Source organism: Gasterosteus aculeatus, chromosome 12 (assembly GCF_964276395.1).
Source record: "Gasterosteus aculeatus chromosome 12, fGasAcu3.hap1.1, whole genome shotgun sequence".
Lineage (NCBI taxonomy): Eukaryota > Metazoa > Chordata > Actinopteri > Perciformes > Gasterosteidae > Gasterosteus > Gasterosteus aculeatus.
In genome coordinates, this window is record NC_135700.1 from 22,297,090 (window position 1) to 22,320,934 (window position 23,845).

General features: G+C 45.5%; 1 protein-coding gene across 1 annotated transcript in view; it reads left to right on the top strand.

Moving 5' to 3' along the window:
• The first annotated feature begins 5,250 nt into the window (after positions 1-5,250).
• The window catches only part of lrrc4cb (leucine rich repeat containing 4C, genome duplicate b), a 36,443-nt gene continuing 17,848 nt past the window's right edge, over positions 5,251-23,845 (top strand). The window contains exon 1 of the mRNA XM_040163726.2: positions 5,251-6,370. The gene's annotated coding sequence lies outside the window, so the exon portion shown is untranslated. The remainder of the gene's footprint in view (positions 6,371-23,845) is intronic.

Here is a 23,845-nt window from a genome sequence, read left to right on the forward strand (position 1 = left end):
GAGGTCTTGGTACACTCCTTTGGAGGTCATTCAAATTAAACGACGACCCGGTGTAATTAATCAAAGTAGCGCACCCTGGCAGAACAAGGCCCCGTTGGACGGCGGCGTTTGTGCAAACGATGGGAGCGTACTTGACTCGGCGCCAGGGGGCGTGGGGGCGGAGGCAGCTTTGCATAACTCTCCATTGTTTCTCTGCACCCAAAATAATCGGGACTGGAACCCACGAGCAGGGCCACAACGTCGCCGTTTGTGACACAACGAAGTCGCATACCGGCGCTGTGGCTTTGTGTTAAACAGCGAACAAAAAGATGTCCGACTGCCTCTGCAGATTCCGCTGCATTTACATATGAATGTTTACAGGGGGGGAAATTTGCCTCTGAATTGCCGACAACATCTTTAGTTGGAAGTACAGAGGTGCTGTGAAGTGAATTGACAAACAGACCTTTAACGTCGAGCTGTTGAGTGTTGATATACTGATAAATATTCCATTTATAATGCTTCAAATGAATTCACTGCGTACATTTTTGCAAAGTGGGTCACAAAGGCCTCAACAAAAATGATGCTTTGAATGCAAAGGATACAAGGGTCAATATAGAAGCCATGTCCCACGGCAAAGAATGTGAATAGATGGTTCAATACGATCATAAAAGGAGAAAGATACAGGAGCCTCCGCAGCCGCTCCACCGGCAGTTATTTTTCCCTTTAATCCACAATGGGGCTTTAGTCTAATGTGCATTCACATGAGTTATCTGGAACTGCTGTAATGAGAAGAAACCCGGTCCATTAAGGTTCACCCTCCTACGCTGCTTACTATAATCATTGAATACCAACAAAATTAAATGAAACGAAGAAGAGAAATAGCAAATAAAACGCCTCGAGGGAGAGTTTCTATTGAGCCGCAATAGAAAAAAGTTACACAATGGGCTGTATTGTGTTTCCCTGCCTCCTGTACTCGCAGCTTCAATATTTAGAAAGGTGACCTGAATAAGTGAGTGACCGATAAAGTCGTCAATACAAAAAAATGAGACAAACATATAAAGCTGTCGGCTCTGGACAACGCGCACAACTACAGTTTCATGTCACTGGAGTCTCATTTTAAACCGTAGTTTTAACCCCAAACTGTGAAATAATTTCCAAACACTTTGAAATGGATCCTTTGACAGCAGCTCGGCCGCGTGGCCGACGAACCTCTGAGCGCACGACATGGCGGGTGCGCTTCATTCATCGGGAAGTTACGAGTCACAGTTTCAGAGTTTACCAAAGACACGATTACACACGAATGAGTATTTTTACATTGTTGTGCGGCTGCCACAGCAGCCCTGAAGAGGCCGCCGTCGACGGTGTAGAATAAATATATTAATGAGGATTTTATGCGCTGCCTCTGTGCGCGTTATGCTGGCTGTGAGAACAAATATCCCCTTTTGGGACAACGAAAACAGTTATAAGTGCATTTTAAAGATGAGTAAATGAATACGAACGTATAAATGAATGAAGGGATGCTTTCTCCAAGGCTCCCTCAACTTCAGGCCCATTATCCGACGAATGGCGCTTTGCAACAACTGTAAATCCGAGCGACTCACTGATGGTGGCGTCCAACCGACCGACGGATCAGGGCGATCCACTTCACACGTCTTCCTTGGCGTACAGCTAGCATGAGCTAATTGATGCTAACAACGTCGTCCCTCGGCTCGTCTTGGATGGAATTCAGGCCAGGCGTGGTAGGAATACCACGCTGCTCGGAGGGCTGCTCTCTGCGTGGGCTTCGTCTCCTGCATATCTCTTTCTTTGGAGGGCGGCCATTTTATTATTCAAACCAAGCAAAGAGAACAAGTGCAGAGGGACAGCGGCCATTTGAATAATTGAAGAGGCTCCGCGGTGCGAGAGGATCCTCTGTCTCACACTCACACTCTCTCTCTCTCTCCACAATATTTTTCCTTCCATCTTTTTTATTTTCCAGCCCGCCTTCTTGAAGTTTGTCCCAGAAAGCAGCCTGGGACTTGCGCTGCGACTGCAGCCGATCCAAACAACCCCAACAGGCTGATGGGAGAAGACAGAAGATGGGGAAGGAGATGTTTCACTGAGAGAAAGATATATGGAGGCCAAATCTATTTTGACAGAAAAATGGCTGTGGACCAAAACGGGGGGATGAAAAGAATCAGCTAAAGCCATCTCTGCCTGTAATTTGTTAAACACTTTTACATAGCTTTCCCCATCTGGGTCCTTCAATTTGTTTGACAGACTTTAAAGTCATGACGTCTAAATAAGTCAGCGAGAAGAACCTTCCTCCTCCCCAAAAGACCGAATGAAGCATAGAGGAGTTTTAGATTTGACACGTTTGTTCTATCACATCTCAAGCAGTTGAACCACTTGTGATCCACATTGTGCTTTTTACCAATCACGTTACAGACGCTAGAATCAATGTGGCCACATTTGCATTTGGAAACCAGAAGCAAATTGGTCGACAGAGACAGTATTTGAGGGTGTTTTTGATGAAGTATTCAACTTGTTCTTCTAGACTCGTTCTTCTGGTTGGATAAAAGCAGAAAGTAAACATACATACTTCAAGACTCCACTCGAGTAAATCCAGACCACTTCCATCAGGCAATGTTTGATTGATTTCGACTATGAAAGTGCAAAGAAACACAAACGTGGTCCAAAACATTTCCAAATGTGACTTCTTCACAGCAAATAGAAGTAATAGAAGCTGTCAAGCTGTCGAAAATAATTTAAACTCCATGTGTCGATTTACCACCCTCGTCATTTGTGGGCTGGCAATCTTTGGCAATGACACGCAGTGTTGCTGTTGCATGAATTTGAATGCAGCTAAATAAGAAATGGAGTAATTTTATATTGTCCGCATCATAATGAGGGAGTGCAACTGTCAAAGCAGCATGTGGTTGACATTGATTTGATCGTGCAGATCTGCTGAGGCTTTCGTTTACAGCAGCGCAGGGTGTTGCAGGCCCCCCCCCCCCCCCCTCCTCTTTAGTGCGCTTTTATTTTCAATTTTTCTGCTCAGGAGATTTCAAGGAATTAAAATTCATATTTCATCAAAGCTTGAATAAAATGCTGATAACAGAAAATGTATCAAATGTATCTCCAGTCTTCGTAGGGGAGACGGTGGAGAACCAGTGTTACGTAACTGTTGCCACATTAATATTAGTGCAGCGTAGGAAAAATTGGGCTGAAGCAAAGTCCAATTATGCCTCAGAGGGAAACGCGCTAAAGGTCCGGTTTGGAAACGGAAAATCTGCTCGGATGAGATTTCTAGCGATTATGCTTCTCAGACCGGGATCATGTTTGATCTTTGTGGAATCGGCTCCTGTTTCTCCGGATACCTTTTCCTGTTATGCGCGAGGAGGAAAGTTTGGACTTTTTACAGTGGTGTAAAAAGCACTGAGACGTTTGATGGTCCACCAGCTGTTTTTAGCTCAACATACTGAGGCTTTGGTAGCTGACTCAAAGGGGGATTTGTAGACATATGAACCAGTATTTTCCTCTAACTGAGGACCACTGGGACAAAAGGGAGTTCACTTGTTTCTCATTATGATCCACCAACTTGCACTATTTCATCTCAGTATGAAACCCTGCAGAAGTTATTCATTTTATAGTGAATTCATCGGACCACAGATTTCAGGCTTAGAAAAAAGGGATGTGTTGTAGACGAGGGAGTCGGAAGAAATCACAGAATCCTGTTTGCTGATACGACAGAAGGACGCATAGAAGTAAATGCAAGAGGAAATGTGCATTTACACCTTTTGAGTCTAACGTCCACTTAAAGCTCCGTGTACTGCAGAAGTGCAATGGAGCACCATTCTTTCTAAAATATATTTCCCCCTGAGCTAAAAGATACTTTATTACTTTAATACGTTCTCAACTTTGTTGATGCCTTGAATTATACTCAAGGTCGAAATCTAATAGAGTCCAACTCTTTGGTTTATCCAACGCACGTTATTGTCACAATGGCCATCGCGTCATGAGTGCAGCTGGAGTTTCTTTCTTCTTTTTTTTCCACCATATTCTCTGTAATTCCTGGAATTTTATTGTCAAAACATTTCCAAGAGAAAATAAGGAGAAAAAACTGGAAGATGGCGCTTTGTTTCCTTTATTATTGTGGGGAGTGCGGTGTAACACAAAACCCCCCCATGTGTGACCAACTAGTTTAACATCTGTATCCCTTCCACACTAATCAAAGCCTTCACTGACCCCTCGTGCCCCGAATGGAAGCATCTGCCTTTGTTGTTTCATTCTCCTCCAATTATTAATTCTGGTTCACCCTGTAGTTTCCTCAACTGTAATTACTTACTTAAGGTAATTAACCGGCTCTATTTGAGCTCCCATTAGATTGTTTGTGTGCATTCAAAACAACACGTAATACAATCTCACCATGACTGATTAATATTCATCTTTGTGCTCTCTGTCTCCCTGAAACCCATAAAGCAGCGATGCCTCACTGACTAGTATCCACTCTGTCGCGCTGCCGACTTGTGGCCCATTATGTCTTCTAATGAGACGCGCTGTTCGCCTCGGACGGAATGGATGCGCACTCACTTGTCCGCCCGGAGGTCGGCGGGTCGTCGAGTGACTTACCTTCTTACCCCGAAAGGGCCAACCTGCAGTAAATGAAGTCTTTCCTGCACCTGACCATCCCCAGCAATTAGCACTGGCGGGTTGCAGCCAGGCTGGGGTTGCCAGGGTTACGCGTGTGCCTGAAAGCTTTTGTAAAAAGGAATATATTGGTTTTGCACGTCAACATGTCCAGCGGTAACACGCGGTTGGTTAGATGATGCTCGTGGTCTCTCTTGTAGCTGAAGACGACATGTCGGGCACGTGCACGTGTTCCAGCTGTGCACTCAGATGTGGAGGCGGACTACTTAGACCTACGTGTTGAATGGTGTTGAATGGGAATTTCTTTGTGTCTGTGGAAACGGTGCGTTTTGGATGATTGGATAGAGTCTAACGCCTGTAGGTGGCAACCATACCTCATCGACAATTGAATCGCACGCGCTCCCGCACGCGCAGACACACTCTGCGCGAGGGATCGGATCTGGGCAGTGCGCGTTAATGCGATCGATCCCTGATAATTAACGACCGCCGGGTGACTTCAAATGGGCACGTGAACGCGCAGGCAAAGTGGTCAAAGTTAAAGCGCTCCCTTGGGGCGACACGGGAACACGCTCGCGCCCACCCAGGCAACCTACCCGCTACGCGCACTAACGCGCACGCGGAAACCAACACGTGACTCGCGCACCCGCCAGGTCTGCGCGCCGTGGACACCGTGGTCTCAACGTGCTCGCTATTCCAGTCATGCGCTGCAGCGAGCGGGCGCACCATTAAGAGCCGGTGGCAAACCCCCCCCCCCCCCCCCCTAAAAAACGCTTGATTTGCAACACACGGATGCTGATGCTGATGATGATGATGATGATGCTGCTGCTGCCACACCACCCGGATCGGACACACTCTCCCCGACAAGCGGAATTATTAGTAATAGCTGCGCTTATGTAATCGATACGCCGGCTTGCTTTGAAGCTTTTTGCTTTTTGTCATTTCACTTGACAGAAACACGCTGCGCGCCGCGTGCGGTCTTTCTCATCTGTCCCGATGCGACGCGCGTGATGGTCGCAGTGGGACGGACGGTCCTTCATTCCACCCAGGAGGCTTTTTTTATTTGTTGTAGGACGCTTCTGCGCCCCTTTCCCCGCTGACCTTAGCAGTGGTAATTATTTACCACATCTTGCTCTTTTCTCTTGAGTAAATGATCCGGATCCAGAAGAATAAGTCCACGCTGGCTTCGTTTTTTTTTCTTTATCTTTTGCTGTAGTGGGATTTGATTTAGCGATCTTCCAAAGAGGAAAACCACCGGTGGGAGTCAATTTTGAACTGTGACTGTTTTTTTGGGGGGGGTAAGAAGGGCCTATACAGACTTCACCCACCCCCCCACTGACTCCCCCACCCTCCCCATCCCCAAAAAAAAAAAACTCTGCAGGGTTTCCTCCTCCTCAGTCCAGAGGAATATCTCCAAGTCCAAGGGGGTTACTGCTGCTGCTCCGACGGGCTCTGATCGGCTCTCATCCGGGGAGGGGGGCGGGCGGGTGTGGGGGGGGGGGGGAGGATGGTGGCCGCGCCGCAGATCCACGCAACTCTTTCTCAGTGTTTGGCATTTTTCGCAGGCGAGCATCTTGACTTGTGATCGAGAGAGACGCGGACTGCAGCAGCCCTCCGGAAAAAAAATAAAAAAATCCCCCCCCCCCTTCTTTCACATGGAGATCTGTGCCGCGCTCCTGCTGCAAAACCTGACAACGGGCACCGGGGCCCTGCTGGCTTCTCCTCCGCCGCTCGCCGCCACGATCTCCTTCATTCGGAAAAATGCGTAAGTATTTTTTCTTTATTGTTGTGGTTCTGTTTGTAACGCGGCGTGCCGTTGTGTGTGCGCGTGCGAACCGATCCGTCGCCGTGTAACCGGCGAATTCTGCTCGGCTCGAACGGGAAAGAAAGATACTTTTTTTCCCTCCCCGTTAATCTTTTGATGCGTCGTTTTCCCAAATTGTACAAGTAGCTGTCGCATCCTCGTGCCAGCGGGAGCGATTGTGTGTGTGTGTGTGTGTGTGGGGGGGGGGGTTATATATATAGATGGAGATAAAGATTGATCGGGGCTGGATGGGGGTTGAGGAGGTGTGTGAGTGTGTGTGTAGGGGGGGGTAGCTGGTGCAACAAATTGTGTGTTTGAGGGCTGGAGCCTGTGGTTTTTGTGGCAGCCCCTGTTGCCAGCAGGACATTACAGCTAGAAAAGGGCCTACGTCATATGGTAATTCAAATTCAGTTCAGGTATTCTCAGCATACACGTTTGCAGCATCAAGAGCGCTGGATTGGCCAGGTGGGCAGGCTGCCCCCCCCCAGGGAAAGGGCGCTCTGAGTGGGTGTATGTGGCGAAGCAGAAAGGCTTCAGGTCAAGCTTTATTTTGCGGAATCCGTTCATGCACACACATTTCCCCTCCGTCTCTGTGGTTCTGCTTGTTGACCCAGTATGTCTGCAAAAACCCCGGCCAAGCCACCCATGGGTGATACAGACAAGGTTGTTATGTGTCCCTGCCACAGGTTAACCACAAGTACAAGGTGTATTTGAAGTTGTTGCTTAGGCGATACATCTTCTTCTCTTCTCCCGTTTTTTTCTTTTTTCGGGAATCCGAAAAGGAGCTGTCCATCAGTGGGAGGTGCTGAAAAGCCTTGATGCTGAAAATACTCGTGTGTTGGCTGAAATGGGCAGAGGGAGCCGCATTTGGAGCAGACATCACATCTGAAATTGCCATAGTGCTTCTGCAGGCAAAAGCAATGCACTTAAAAACCTGAACCCGCTCTTCCTCGAGTGTACTATCTCATATGAGCATCTGGCTATTTCACAACCTGCCTGTAAGTGAGAATCTACGTTTCAAATTTAGGTCAGAATTCAACTTAATTTTGGGTTTGGATACCATAATATTTTCATGCCCATTTCTGTTGAAATTGGAAGTTTGATGATTAAGTGGTTATTTTCAATCATCTTAAACACAGCACAGGGTTCGGTTAGATTACAGAGTGGGTAATTTACTCCTTAGAGTCAATGGCCTCTAAATATGTCTGAAAATGTATTAGTTAAAGTCTGAAAATTGAATCAGTCGTGTTTTCAACTGAGATCCTTTACAGCCGCACTTCAAATTGGCCTTACATTCACTTGCAGGTCTGGCTTATTTCATTGCTCCCTAATATGCCCTCAACTGCGAAGAAAATTAAGGCCACACTCCAATAAGTGTCTCAATGGGGCATTGGGTCAGCATGAGCCACCTGCGCTGCTACACTGAGCTTTTCAGACGTTCCACCATGTGGATATCAAAGTGGGTCAGAAATGTTGTTTATACAATCCGGGTAATGTTCTGACTGGTTGAGAGGCCGGTGACCGTTACCGCCGGGGTGGCAGCGCCGGGGCACGTCGCGGCCCGTGGATCTGCCTTTGTCGGCTTGTAATATTCCTCCGGACAGAAACAGTGAAGCATAATGAATGTGTTGGCCCTGACAGCCGCCGCGGTTTTGGCATTTGCCTACCTGTTAAGGGACCAAAATGGATGTGCACCATGCCAGGATCGCTCCCCAGAACAGGTCTGACGGAAGCCTTCGCTGTGGGAAATAAGCACTTGGGCGAAAAGATTTCTTTTCATGCGTGACACACATGTAGTCAACCGCTGCTTCGGGAACAGGGCGAACGGTGACTCATCGAACCGTCCTCCTCAGTAAACCGCTGTTTGTTTCTGCCGCGAATGGCTGCGTAAAAGAGGTATTTAGGTATAATAAGGTCCAGACGCGATGCACTTTCCAACATAATATTGCTCTCTAAATTTCTTTGACAAGCAGCCTTCCTACTCGTCGGATAGACATTTGTAGAGATGGATTCATGGCGCTTCACACTTACTCGTTTTCTTTCTTGCATCTAGAGATAATGCACTGACGTCACAGGGTGAGGAACACTTTCTCCCGCTCTTCTCAGGTAGTGATTCCGCTTACACGTTTTTTCTGCCATCATCAACTTAGCCTCGATTTTCAATTTTCAACCGTCATCATGCCGACAATGAGCATCACAGAGGCTCCAGGAAAAAAGTGTACTAAAACCATCAGCCCTCGGTGAAAGTTACGGATGTTGTTTTCCAGCCGCCGTCAACCAAAATAATGAACCACCGGTCCGCCCAGGGCTTGGTGCACGGTGCGATCTTAATCACGGATACATTTTAAATGCTGTTCAATGTTTCATATGTCAATAACCTGCCAGTCAAACCAGGATTCCCTAATTAATTCTGAAAACTCATTGCAATAGCAATTAGCACATGAATGATTAATGAAAATAAGAATCTCACACGGGTCATTTATCAAGCAAATATTATGCCGGATCCAACTGCTCGGATGTGAGGATGAAAATAATGCCCTTTTGTCCAGCTTCTCCCTTTTATATTGCGAATGACCTTCTGAACAGCCTGAAACCCGTCGTCCAATAACAATGGTGAAACTCATAGATTGAACCTGAGAGGTGGACGTAAGTCGCCGTGATGTCACTCATCGGTTTGTGGACATTTGAATCCTCTACTGGGTTATTTCAGCTGTCACCTGACTGGCATCGTCTTGGCTTTTTGGAACCGAAATTCTACTAAAAGGGTGGAGCTAATACAGCCACAATGTTATAATTAACTTTCATGAAAAACACACAGTGAAAAGGTTAATGTTTTAAAATGAGCAACACAGAGCGACTGCACAACGCCGTGTTAGCAACCTGTCAACCACAGGGAAGACCACCCCTAAAGCATACTCTCCTTTATGATCTTATTGCCTCTAAATGGCCCATAATTCACAAAATGATCATCATGCTGCATTGAAGAATACTTTAAACTAGTGATTGAGGCCATAAACTGGTGTTTACAATGTTTACTGAGGGAATAAATCATTAATAAGTCATTTTTACATAGACTTCTTTACAATTAACAACTAATTTCTACAGCTAGAGGAATGTCCTTTAGAAAAAGGCAAGTTTAAGGCCCTTCAACGTTGGCTTCACATTCCCAACCCGAAAGCTTTGGGAATGTGAGCATCTGTCAACAGCCAAAAAGCCAATAAATTTTCAAATGACTGTCTTTTGGTGATTGATGGTTCTAGTAACTGTTTTTGAGGGATATGCTTTACCATGTGGGTTTACTGTTTTGTTGTTTCATCCCTTTACATTGGCGCCGTGGCCTTGTGGGTACTTCCCAGTGATGAGGATTGGCATCTGGATGAAGTGAGCAACAGCATCCCTGCGCCTTTCATCTTAACCAATGCACAAGTACATTTCTGTATGTATGTGTGCAGTACGATTGTAGGTGTGATATGCATAAGCCATTGGGGATGCAGCTTGAGATAAGACCAGTTCCAGTCTGCTCCATTCCCACAGATAGCACTCAGTGGGTTTGTGTCGAGTCAGGAAACAGGCCGACGCATGCGAGGAGTGCGAGGGAGTCCAACGCATGCCGGGCTGAAGAGACTTAGTATTCACTGTAGCAGCTTAAGTTCTGCCTTTGTGCACCACAAAGAGGGATTATTCAGCGAATCCTGCTCCGTGTCATTCACAAGTCTGCATTTCTAAATCAACAAATATTAATGTGGGGATCTGAGAACAGGCTGTATCTGCCCGTGTGCACCTGCTAACCTACGATAGTTCATTACAGCTAAGTGTGCCTTATGTGGAGTGACAGTGTTTTCATTCCTGCAATATATTTAAAAAACCATAACTTATGGCTCACGCGTCAGAATGACACATTGACTGTTTTGACTGTGGCCGTTGGTGCCTTATTTCACCATCTGCGTGCTACGTGTCTGCCGTGGCCTGCAGCGGCAACCAGCCATCAACTCCAGCGAGAGCGCCTGATGGGAAGAGGGCGCTCGGGCTACGGGTGCCGCGTTTCTGCCTCTTCAGCAACCAGCCACTTTCTGCAAATGCCATAATTCCTGTAATAGATTCCTCTACAGATTCCCAGCAGCCCACACGTATACGTGGAGTTTCGCCATAACGCTGGAGTCAGCAGTACGTTGCTGTGATTGCAGCTGAGGGCCGCCCTCCGCTCTGAAGAACGCGTAATCACAGTCAACAATGTCCTGGAGCCAATTAGGGCTTTTACACGACTCTTCCGCTGCTTTTATTTCGTACCATTTCAAAAGTTGTGAATACAATCGAGGCGTATCACCAGCTTACAGGAAATCACATGGAAGCAGTGCATCATGGGAAGCATTCCCTGGGAATGTGTTGGGCTGTGGTTTTTTTTATAGCCGCTTTCATTTTGGATGCGATCCCAAGCTGATAAAACACTCTGACTAGTCAAGTTCAAAGTCAAACCAATCCGTCATTGGATCTGTTTTGTCCCCTCTATTTTATTAGCAAGAACAGCAAAAACGTTCAGCAAAGTTTATCATCTCCCGCGAAGTATGGTAATGATTTGCAGGTCAAAAGATGTCTAGACATCTAGGTTAAATGTGAGCTAAAAGCTATTGATTTTTTAACCACTACCTGAGCTTATACATCGGCCTTCAGATACCAGCGTGTAGAAATACACAGAGACAGATATAAGACTCACAACTCCAACTTAAATCGCTATATGGCAAAGTATTGTAACCACTAGGTAAAGTATAGTCCTTGAAACAATGACAGCATCTGACCCCGACATGAGGATAACACTATCAGGATCAGGCTTTAATTGTTTTTTGTATATATATATATTGTATATTGAAGGGTATATATCAAAAGCTTCTGTTGCTAAAACCTGCTGACTGTATTCTGATTTCAAAATGGGATTCACTACTGGATTCAGAAAACAAGCTTTTGAATCAAATTTCAGGAATGTCCAGTTAAGAAAGCACGACATGACCAATTGCGTGACGTGCATTGGTCAAAACAAATGTCTATCAGGAGGAAATGTGTTGCAATTCACCAAGACGGACGAGAAACTGAAATTGTAGACCTATGTTTCGAATGTCACGCACTCGCGTGTAGGCCTGAAAGGTGGCTCTTGTTCCTTCACCGAGGACCACAGCTGGGATTCACAGCTGTTACAATGAATTATAAAATAAAAAAATGAAGCAGAGAGCGGGGGGCAAAAAAGTAACAAAAGGCCAATAGAAACTTCAAAACTCTTGCAGCATAATCTGCCTCTCCTCTGTCCATCTGTATAGTCAGTATGTTCCTGTCAATTCTTTGCCAAATCATAAAGCTATTGAGGGTTTGGAACATGCTGATGATATGGATGGACAGTGAAAAGAAGAATATGATTCTGCGGGGGGACCGTCTGTGCGAGTCCCTGTGTACAAATTGACATGTAAAATGCCACAAATAGTTTTTCGCAGTACCGAGCTCATTTACAAATACACTTTCAACCCTACCTGGATTGAGAGTTCGGTTATAAGAATCAATTTGCAGCCCCACTTACATGGGCAGTCACCATAACAACAACCACCATTGTATTTTGCGCCAAGGCAGAAGATCACCTAAAACAAGTCATTGTCCTCGACACCACGCAAAGACAAGCTGCTGACATGCTCACGATGACGATGCACGTGTGGATGCAGAAACAATGCTTTGTATGTTCATAACCCTAACCCTAACCCTTTCCAGAGGAAAGAATTACACTGCGACGAATGGGAAACTTATACAGAAAAAAAATCCACACCAAAAGATAAATATAAATTAGAGCTGTAAATAGATTAAAAACAATCAACTAATTAATCGCACATTTTGAAATACATTACGCGCCATTCAAAAAAAGGTTTCGACACACACAGTATGGTGAGATGGATGTAGCCTAGCAGCTAGCTTAGCCTAGCAGTTCTGTTTGACAAGTGGCGTAATTCCTTTGCACAGTTCTGCGCTGTATGTCGCGACTGTTTGTTTTACTCCAGACGCAGAAAGCTCTCTGCATCTTCAGCTATCGTCCTTCTGTCTCTGATCTAACTGACTGCAGCTAACGGCGGTTTCGTTTCCGGGTTCAACCTGTTTACTTTCGCCACACCGGATGGCCGCGAGTAAACAGTAAAGTTGCGTTAACTGTGTTAAAATATTTTATCGCATTAATCGCGACCACATTAATCGCATAGATTAATGCGTCAATGTTGAAATCCCTAATATAAATAAATGTGTTCTGTCATTTGATGGATCAACTTTCAACCTGGGGGGGGTGGAAGCGAGCATTTCGAAGGGCTTTGAGGGCTTTTGACACAGACACAGAATCTCATTGTCTCAGCTTATCAGCCGCAAATTTACTCCGCCTTACTGAGATATTCCCTTAGAGAATTAGGGATAATAGCTAAAGTGATGACGGTCGTGATGAGTGTCTATCTCTCTCATGTTTAATGCCCGCCCTCCCCTTCCTCCCTCTCTCTAACTTTACCCTCTTTATCTAATTCCCCCACATATAGATATACATTTTTATCTCCCACCAGTTCATTTAGCTCAGATGTAATTGATGACAATATCTTGACATTACTTGGAGGACTTTCATGTTGCAACTCACTAGGAGCAGAAAGTGATTCATGGTGCATTGACAGAAATGACCAAATCAGTGTAAGAATGAAACGAATATTTCTCGTTCATTAATGCTCTGGCAAACAGCTTAGTTTCCAGTTGCTGGAATACATTAGATTGGCTTAATTGGCAAAGATAAAAACCCCAGTAACTGGCGCCAAGTCAAACACTACTAAACCGAGAAGGGAATCCTGTAAGTCTGACAAGAATGGAGGCTGAGAGTCGCCGCTGCTACATTTCCCCCCTTTTATGACAACATTTCTCTGCAACCACAGTGTCGTCTGGGCTTGAACAAGGTTGTTCGAACATCTTGTTCCCTTGTTGGCATGTGCTAATACATAATTGGGGGACCTCATTCTTTGCCACAATGGCATTTTGTCCTTCAGATTCAAAGCCAAAGAAAGAGTAAAGCTCCGGCGATGCATTTCTTTGTGTCTTGCATTGACAAAAGAAGTCTTATTTGTTTTGTGATGCATTAAGCCCTTAAAATAACTATCAAATGCAGCTTAATTATTTCACTTTTTAATGAATCTTGAAACTCTTTTGCATCACAGAGTCAACCAAACCATCTTTTGTCAGGTTAGGACGCCTTTAAAAAAGATTGAGAATCCACGTGTGTGCACATCTGGACATAATGGTGAGAGAGACCTCTGAGTGAAAGCTTTCAGAATAAATATACCTGATAAATATCCCCATGAAAGGTCACCTTTTACTTTGTTATTACACGTCTTCGGAATTGGTATTCAAATATGCAAATGAGGCATTATCTAATGTCGACTTCCGGTGAATTTAGGCAAATTCTATATATAGACAATGTGGAACAGAACAAACAACTCTTCTAGAATCTGGGATGCCGCCCCCTCCTCCCCCCCACACACACACACAGACACACACTTTTTAACAGGGTGAGACAGAATAGCCCAAATTCTCAAAATTGCCCAGTTCATGTAAAAACAATGCTTTTGCCTGTAGCTTCTCGCCTTAATTAATAAAGGGCGTAATCAGCAGATTAATCAACAATAGAAAAAATCATTACTCACAGCCTAATTATTTCTCACACCTGAAGCTTGGTCAGCGTTTTCCTGGTCATTTGTGTGGTGAATCCACGGCATAAGTTATATTTTGCAAGCTTTTCCAACTAACACCTGCTGTCTGGACTTTAATTAACTAGGTAGGGAATACGGTCACCAGCTGAGGGGAAGTCCCGAGTCTTTATCTCATTCACACCTTTTGGTAATGAAGACGAGGAACAATAAGAGCCATTTAATAATGTTACAGACGGGAGCACTGCTTGACTAACCTGCGCACCACTTGTGAAGCAGTGTTTTTAATTAGCCGGACATGTCGTCTGGTTAGAATGGGATGCATCATTGTCCTGGATGCAGAAAAACAAGTGTGTGCGTATCCGGTTTGTGGTTGTACTAAAGAATACAACCTTGTTTGCTTGCCTAAATGTCCACTTTTCAGGCACTGAAAAGAAAGGAGATTTGTCTTCATCTCAATACAGCCATGTATTGTTAATATTGTTTCACAGATCAGATCCATGCATTTGAGCAAAAATCAAATCACACAAACACAAAAAGGAAGCAAATATCACTTTTGGAGATCCCAGTAACATGTTTTGGGCCATTGATGCTAACTGCAGAGCATTGGTGAGATACGGATATCTCTCTTCTATGGATCATAGAAGTTGATCTAGAATACTCAAACACATTTTCAACAGTCCTGCAGTGTTAAAAAAAAATTGAAATGCTATCTTTTTACTTTGTAAATATGTTCATGTGTAACATCCACTGATGTCACTGTGTCCTTGGATCACTACATTCTATGAGTTTACATTTGAAAACATCAAAGTCGGCCCTCAAATCCACATGCTGATGTTTAGCGGGGACAATACTTCGTTACCATGCTACATATTTTAGTTTAATATGTTAAATCTGTGACATTTCATTATCTGCACCAAACACAAAGAACAGCTCAGGTTGTTGAAATGTCGTGATATTTACAGGTATTTAGTCGCCAACTACTTGATTCAACAAATTACACGTTGCCCCCCTGGTGAGAACAGTAATGTCAGCATTCCGTCGCAATTAATCTAATAGTTGTCGAGACATTTCAATCCGAACCACACAAGTCAATCTCATGATTGCGAGACGCCTGATGGTCAGTCGTGCCAGCGGGGCGACTAAACGCTCTTCACCTCTCTGAAATGTTTCTGGTTTGACTCACAGTGCAAACAGCAGAGGACACGTTCATACCCTGCAAAGCAGCTTATATGTGGGACGCTCTGAATGTATATATATATATATATAGCGTGCACAGCATCTACTTGTGTTGCAGAGCACAATCCAACCTACAGCAAAGGAAGTGAGCCGCATGAGGATCTTTCCAGTCGATAGTCGATTTCAGATGTAGTGTAGGTAAGAGAGAGGCTTTGGAAGGGCTTTGCCTCGAACTTCTCCCGCGCTGAAAAGACTAATTTCCTAGCCTGAAAGCCTTCTATTGTTGTGTTAATGTCTTGTGCTTCTGAAAGGGAACGATTTCATACAAAATCCAAAGAGGAAAATGCATCATTTTGCAGCGAGGATTGTAACTGATTTTTATTTTTGGATCATGAGTTTTTATTTATTCTTAATTTTCCCAAACCCAAAACCGACGCCATTAAAGTGTCTTTCTGTTTACTCATACGAGACAAAAAAAAGCATAACCTTCTCAAATATAAGAAGTCAAAACAATACAATGTTTGATATTTTGCTCAAAAGATTACTGGGTCTCGATTGAGTGATTGTTTCAGCTAATTGATTAATAATTAATCAATGAGTGATGCTTCCACACAAAAAAAAAGCTTAAGATGTTTTGATCTCAGCTTGTTACGTGTCAGTTCTAATACAATATCTGGTGGTTGAGAGTTCTCTGGTATTCTCTTACAAAACGGCACAAATCACCGAAAGCAGCCCTGAAAATGACTGCCGTCGATTTGACTCATCGTTTAAGCAAAACCACGACTCAAGCAGGCGTCCATATCTCTACTCGGCAGAATGTATCCCCCAGTCGTGTTTTCTCATACTCGGGCGGAGATGACATCTCCGTACCATGAGTCATTTAACATAACGTGGAGCAGCTCGGCTAAGGGGCACATGGAGCACGGCCATGTGGCTCGAAGCGGGTTAAACGGATGGGCAGAGATAGTTGGTGCGTTAGCAGTTCCGCTTTGCACCGCGTTCCACTGTTGTTTCTGCAGAGAGCCCACTGTTTATCCAACAGAGCTGAATAAAACATTACAGTCAGTTTTCTTGCTGCATGTTATAAGAAGTTGGTTTTCTTGGGAATCAGGGGCTGTCACGTCGTAAATACTGTTTGCCTGTGCATAAAGATGAGCGAGAGAAACGAGCGAGAGCCAGAAGGAGAACCTCTGCGCTCCAATCAAATATCCTTGGCGGACGGAGGACGGTTTGTGCCGACGCCGTCACTCTGCACGGGCCGGCGAAACGCACGAGAGGAGACGCTGCTGCTGCAGGGCCGCGGGGATGCAGAGCTGACCGCGGCCCGTGTGCGTCGACTGTTGATTACAGGGGGGGGGGGTTAGCTTCTGGTTCCATCTATTTCATATTCATGAGCATTATTCATGAAGAAATTAAACGTCAAAAAACACCAGCGTGAGCAGGACTGTGTGCGGGATGCGTCCTCGAGGCCCGAGCTGCCGTTGCTCCGTCCATCTTCAGAGGAAGCGGCTGCGGGTGAAAAAGGGCATCGAGTTGTTGCCGCGGCCATTTGAAAAGTACAAAAGAAATTGGCAATTGTTGTTAGTTGGTGCGGCAGTAGCAGGCGGCAGTGTGGGCATTAAGGTTTTTAATTTCACATTCCAACAACTCGTTAGGCCGCGAAAAAACTCCCCTCAGTGAGTCTGCGAGTTGCCTTAAGTCGGTTTAAAGGCCACTGCACACAGAAAAATGTCCGCCTGATTTAGCATCCAAATAGTTTGTTTGAATGGGTTCTTTACTATTTATTTTTTTAAATTTATTTATTGGTATTTACATGGGACAGTGCACATTAGTCACCGTCTCCCCCTTTATTCTGGTACCGTCGCTGCCGGGAGCCTCCGGCATCTAGAAGCAGCCGTGGCTCTTTTCACCTGCATCCTGTTTATTGTACGAGGTCGAGAGCCGACCGGCTTTGTTCTGCCTCTCTGATCAGCCTGGCTCGCCAGCGGTCGGGACGGAGCAACGGAAGGGTGTCCAATCAAGCTGAGCCCGTCTTTTTTTTAAAAAGGCCCCGCGGTCCTCAGGCAGAGGCCGCGTTTATGACCCGGAATCGAGGAGACGAGCCTGGCCCTCCTCCAAGCCCTCGAGCTCGAGTCGTCTGTTTGAGCACATCCAGAGGAAAGGGCAGCGCTGCGAGGGAGGCCCCACGAGACACCTGTACACGTGTAACCCACTCTGTGTGTGTGTGTGTGTGTGTGTGTGTGTTTAGGGTGGAAGGAAACATTGTTAACCTTCAAACCTGCGCTGATTTATTTGTCTACGTTTGAGGGACAATGCAACAACATCATTAGATGCACTGTGGGAATTGCATCACAGCTGAAGAAATAGTAAAGAAAAAAAGAATATTGTCAGCCATAAAAAAAAATTACAGGCGGCTCAGGGTTGCTGGAAATTACCTTGGGCAAAGTCAAGTCTTAAAAGCACTTCATTCACATTATCCAAATGAGAAAGTACAGTATTGTTTGTGATCACAATCTGGCCGGTCAATTACTGTAATGGGTTGGATTTATAGCGCATTAGGTGATCAGATGCTTCACACCACAGTGGGCCTCATCTCGTCCGGGGTTGATCCCTAAACTGAAGGTCACCATCGCAATCCAATGACTTTGTGAGCCTGAAGTGTATTCCAGCAGACCTGTTTTCTCAAATTGACTGTGAGTTAAATAGATTGGTTCCGGTTACGGCCAAAAAATATGAAATTCCTGGTGAGTCTAATAGCACAATATTAAACATTGGCCAGTAGAAATTGTGCTGTGACGGTACTAAATATAACTACTCACCCGAAGTGGAAATCTTTCTTCAGAAATGCTTCTACCTCACATAATTACGCACATCTCTTCAATTCTTCGAGAAGCTAATTCCCAGACCTGCTCAACAGGAAGCAATTACCCCAATGGTACAACAGGAATGTCAGCTAGATGCACACTTTGAGTCAGCCAACTCTTTGGATGTTTTTCTGTTGTTTTCCTATAATGGTTTGTTTTCCTCCGAGTGGATCGGTGCCAGCATGGCACACAGTTTCGCCCCGCTCCCGCTGATCAATAGGCATTACCTTGAGACAAAGTGCTTTGTCAAGAAGGCTGTTTGGCGGATGATTGGCGGCTCTTTGCTTAACTTTGCTCGACGTGGTGCGTGAAGCCTTCCTGCACCTGACGGAGCCAACCAGGATGAACGACGAATTCCACCCACCGGGCTCCCACTGGCACGCGCTTATGATCCATTCGCAGTGCGAGGCTCACTCTTTCACTGGCAGCAACACCCGACCGCCCCTTCCAGGGGGCTCCGATTGTCAACTGGTCCTCCATACGAGGCTTCGGTAATGTGCAGTGGGCCGCTTAATCTGCCCCCACCTGGCGCGTGCAATACATTGCAATTCAGAATTGAGAGTTAATTGAAATGATACGGATATCAAAGGGATTTTGCAAGAAAAAGGAAATTACGTTCATATATAAATGTACCATCTAATCTCGAACCAACCTCCAGCTGATCAGACGTGCCGATGATTAACAGACGAACCCAATCTGAGCATAATTTAAGAGCCGTTTTTCTAGGCCACCTTAACCTGAGCTAAAGTTCAGGCTATCAGGGCCAACACCGATACCTGTACTCAACAGGTGTTTGTTCATTTAATTTAATTGCATCGCACCGTGATGCATTTTGCTGTATAATAGTGTTTGCTGGAGCATTGCAGTGATCTAGTATCAGTATATATATCAGTATATAGTGACCTATTTGGCTTGTAATGTCCTGCCCAGGGACTACAGATGAAAAGCTTCCCCCTAGCTTACTCTTGCACGCTTTGAGGTGGAACATTGAGGTGGAAACCGAATAAACAGATGGTCGAATAAATCACCGAGAGGCACGACTTGAGACCCGACCTGCTCCCTCTTTCTCTTCACAAGATGCTCGACAAAACGAACAGACGCAGTGGAGACTCGCCGCTAAAGCGTCCGCGGTACTTTGTGGCCCGATAACTCTCCCGGGCGGGTTAACTGGGGACACGGCGCCCCGCTTTGTGCCCGAGCAGCTTACTGGGCGGCCTGCACGCAACGTCGCTCATTTGAATCATAGAAACACACGCAAGTCCCCTTTTCTTGCACAGCCAAGCAATGTAAAGCATTTAGCATGTCAAAGGCATTAAACCGTAAGCGGGCCGCGTACTCATGTAGGGTAACTCTGTGTGAATGGCGCGATACGGCACGACGACGGGGGAATTTGCACAACAAAGCCCTGATCCATCAGAGGCAGAGGATGAGGCGGTGGACTTGAAGATGTGCAACATGAGGGATAATTTAATTATTGAAAATCGTGCAGTCTCTATCCCTTACTTTCCCCCTACGGCGTTCAAGGTTAATTATCTTAAGTTCAGGCCAATCCACCGCCGAGGCACGAGGGAGGGGACCACGGCGAAGGCGCCGCACTCAAATTAAATTTTATTAAGGTGATTGTGCATTCAAGCGTTGATTCTTTAGCGCAGACTACCGACCCGGCGCTTCCTTTACGTAACCCACCGCTTGTGCCTTCCTCTCGCGGACATCACAACAACAAAAAATCAGACCCCAAAAAAACACGCATGCAGACATTTACCGGTGGGGGGGGAAGGGGGACCAAGAAGGTAATATGAAATGTCTCGTGCAGCGTGTCCTGAAGCGAGGCTCCCGGCTTTGAGATTAACTGAGGTGCTTGGCTTTTTCCAAAAGGCGCTGCGGATAGACGCGGGCCATTCCAGACGGCGGCGCGTTAGCGTGTCTCTGCCGTTTAGAGGATTGCTTGTGTAATGCCATCTGTATTCACGGGATGAACACCCACTTTTACACCCGGGCGGAGAGAGAGGAGCAACAGTGACTTCAGCCAACATCTGTCGCTTCGCCTCTATCTCCCATTCACTCATCCGCCAGGCGCTTTCATCCACTTAAAATCGTGACACGAGACCGGATATGTTAATTGTAAGGAATAATTCACTCCGAATAAAAAGGGATGTGAGGGATAAAAGCGTTGGGGAATATGTAACATGAACTGCTACAAAACAGGACGGTGACTGGATTCCGATTTAATAAATCATTTATTCTCCCTCGTTTGTGGGGTGAGTTCTCTGGTTTAGAAATCCGCTCTACAAAAATGTAAATAATGTAGGAATAGAGATCCAACGATGACACCTGAAAGCCTTTACTCATCTCAGCTCTTTATTCCCGATGTCCCTGCTGTGTAAAGGCCTTTGAGATAGAACTCTTTGTTCAGAGGTTTCCGTTAAAAAGGGGCAAACTGGAGTTGAAACGCTACTAATTTTTTGATAAGAACAAATCAAAATGTCTTTAAAAAATGTTGCGCTTCATTATTCAGCTAGTCAAATGTGTGGATTGTGTTGCTCAGTTTGTCTTGTAGTCCTAAGCTGAACGTCTTTAAGCTTCAGAGGGTAGAAGAACAGCTGTGATTTTTTACAATAGAAAATAAAAAAATAGGTAAATTTAAATTGAATTTGAATCTGATTGAAATAATCGTTAGTTGCAGAACGTTTTGAATGAAGTCATGAATCTTTGCAACTTGGCTGAAAACACATTTTTATGTCCCTTCAAAACGCAGAACCACCATTGGCTCCTAGAATCTATCTTAAAAAGGAGATCACGTGATCCTGTTCATCACGTTCCTTTGTTGATGTTAATATCATATCACATTCAAATGAAATTCAATTGGTTCAAATGGGTACGAATCGTTTTTCAGCTATTCTCATAAATCAGTTCCTCTGTGTATCCAGTGAACTTGGCTCCCCACAACTGAGCCATTCATCTCTACTTAATACCTTGAAGGTCCCAAAGCAGCTTTTGACCATGCTCACATGAACCTGTTGGATGCATTGTATGTATTTTTCTAAGAAAAATAATTGAATCAAGATCAACACGTAGAGCAACAGAAATCGGATGAAAAGCGATATTCATGTATAACAGGACCCCCCCCCACCATGTTTGGTTTTGTCTTGACCTTCTCTTTTTACACGCCATCAGATACAAGATCAGGATGCTCCGGCTCACATTGGCCGCCTATTTAAGCCGGCATCATCCAATCTCCTTTGCAAGGTCACATTCGCTGCATCTTCTGTTTAGCGCCGCCCGAAATACGACCGAGCCAGAGTGGAGTTTTCTCCCTCCCCGCTTATCAGAGTGGATCCTTCCTCAGCGCCGTGGAGACGAGAGAAGACGTGACACCTGACATCACTGTAACAGTAAACACCCCATGATGCACATCTCCATAATGCCGCCGTGCACAGAGTAGCATCACCTGATCCTACAGGAACCGCTGGTGGTTTGTCTGTTATTGATGCTTAACGGGGGGAAAAAAGGTAACGTGAATGCAGCTTTTCCCTTCCTCCCGCCGTCGCGAGACGCCTCCTGCGTCTGAATGTGATCAGATTGTTTTGTCCTTTATTTTGCCGTGGCTGTGGTGATAAATCATCATCGCTCGGTCCCAGAAAAAGGACACGTCTGCTCCGTTCGTCATTGTCCCCTTTTCTCCTTGATGTGCTTTTCCCTCTTTTGCGAGGCGATCCCAAGTCGTTTCCACGTGTGCGTCCCTCCCCTCACATTTCCTGTGAGTTGAATGTCACCAGGTGGCGTTCTTGTTGTCGGGTTCGTTCAGTCACGTGGCTTTTCGCTCCCCCCCCCTTCCGAAACGCCGCTGTTGCCGCTCAAAGAAAAGCAGGAGCATCGTTTCCTTTGCTGAACAAGACTTTTCCTTTTCGAGGAGACCTACGAGACACCGAGTGCTTGCACAGCAGATGTTAAAGTTTTCATGACCTGGATATGTATGTTGAACCACTACTGTGTGGTAGAAAATGTCAACACAATATGGCTCTGTGTTTGTTACTTCGGGCCTTGGATGTGATCCAAACTGCTTGTTTTCTTCGCCGTGTATTAAAAGGTGATTAAAGTCGAGATTAGCATATAGATATGATTGCAGTACCTTTAGGGGGCTTGTTGCACATCTGTATTCTGGGGGGACTGTGGATCGATTCTCGTACACACTCGGTCTCGTTTAAAGGAGCGTGAGTAATATGTGCTTCCCACACAAGCAACACAGAGGAAGAGTTTTGACTCCCCCCCCCGACAAAAAAAAAATGAAGCTGGAGGTCATATCCATTGATCTGAGCCATCTGCCAGAGACAATTAGTCTACCGGTTTAGAAGAAGCAAGCACATCCCACTCGGCACACGAGCTGTAGGATTATTTTCACTGCAACCTTTTAACAGTGCACTGAAGACCAACACTAAACTTGTTGTTCGAATATAGCGCAAAACGGGGGGCCGGACGTAATGCATATCAACACGTGCATGATGAGTGTAAGTTTGTATGCAGACGTGTGTGATCTGTAAATAAGAAATGCAACCAAACAGTTCAAATACCTTCATTGCGCGATAATCACGCATGTGTACTTCAACATGTGTTCCATGTTCTCGCACCGTACGATTTACACCATTCAAACAGAAACACGTGGTTCAGAAAAGCAAGGAGCTGAAGAACAGACCTCTTGTATATTGTACATAGAACAGCAACATATCAGAGCTCTTTCCATTTCGGAGCGGGCCCTGATTTTAATTACTATACATGGTGAATTAGCTAATGAATAATGAATGGATTCCTCACACTAAGTGCTCTGACTGCTAATGCACTTGCGATTCTCTCACTACCCCCTCACACCGCGCCGAAGTTGCTTTTCGGATTCCGTCTTTTTTCTAAGGTCCCCTTCTCTCCAAGTCTAAATCACACACACTATTTCTTCCCACCTCTGCTCTTCTTTTTTTTTCCACACTCATTCAGATTTGATTAGATTTTCCCTCTGTAAGGAATTATTTAGTGATGAGAGTAGAGAACGAGACCGAGTCCCCCGGATAGAACGGAGACAGATAGTGGTTCTCAGGGGAGAGGGGGGGGGGGGAATAGGTACTTCGAGGAAAGAGAGCGAAAAAGCCGGGGGATTAAGGTGCAGACATGCAGAGTGGGACCGGGAAAGACAATGTGATCCATGTGCTTAGCGTGCGTGTCTTATATTATAAGATATTTATAAACGTAGAAACAGATCACATCCCCACGTCTGCGTCACTTTGTGCTGCGGTTTCCTCCCGCAGCGCTGAGACGTGTGCAAGAAGCAAAGGCTGTGTTGGTGTGAACGTGTTTGTCTGCCTCTATGTGTTAGCACTGTGATAGGCTGCCAATGGTGGTTCTCCCCCCAGTGCATGATGGGATAGCCTGCAGCCCCCGGAGGCATGAGCGCAACAAGTGATGCAGAAAATGGATGTAGGAGTTTAGAACTCTGGCTTTATATGAACCGTCAGAGAAGTCCAATCGCACCGTGCGCTTCCTGTCGGCTTCTGGAGAATTTCAGCCTCTTTCAGCTCTTTGCACGGAGATGGTGAACGCCGCCGAGGTCGGTCGGTATCCTCCTTTTGTATGCATTTTTCTCCTGCAACCCCGTGTTTTTACCCCTCGTTAAAAATACAAACGACCCAGGGAGGGTTTGAGCAACGCAACGGCTC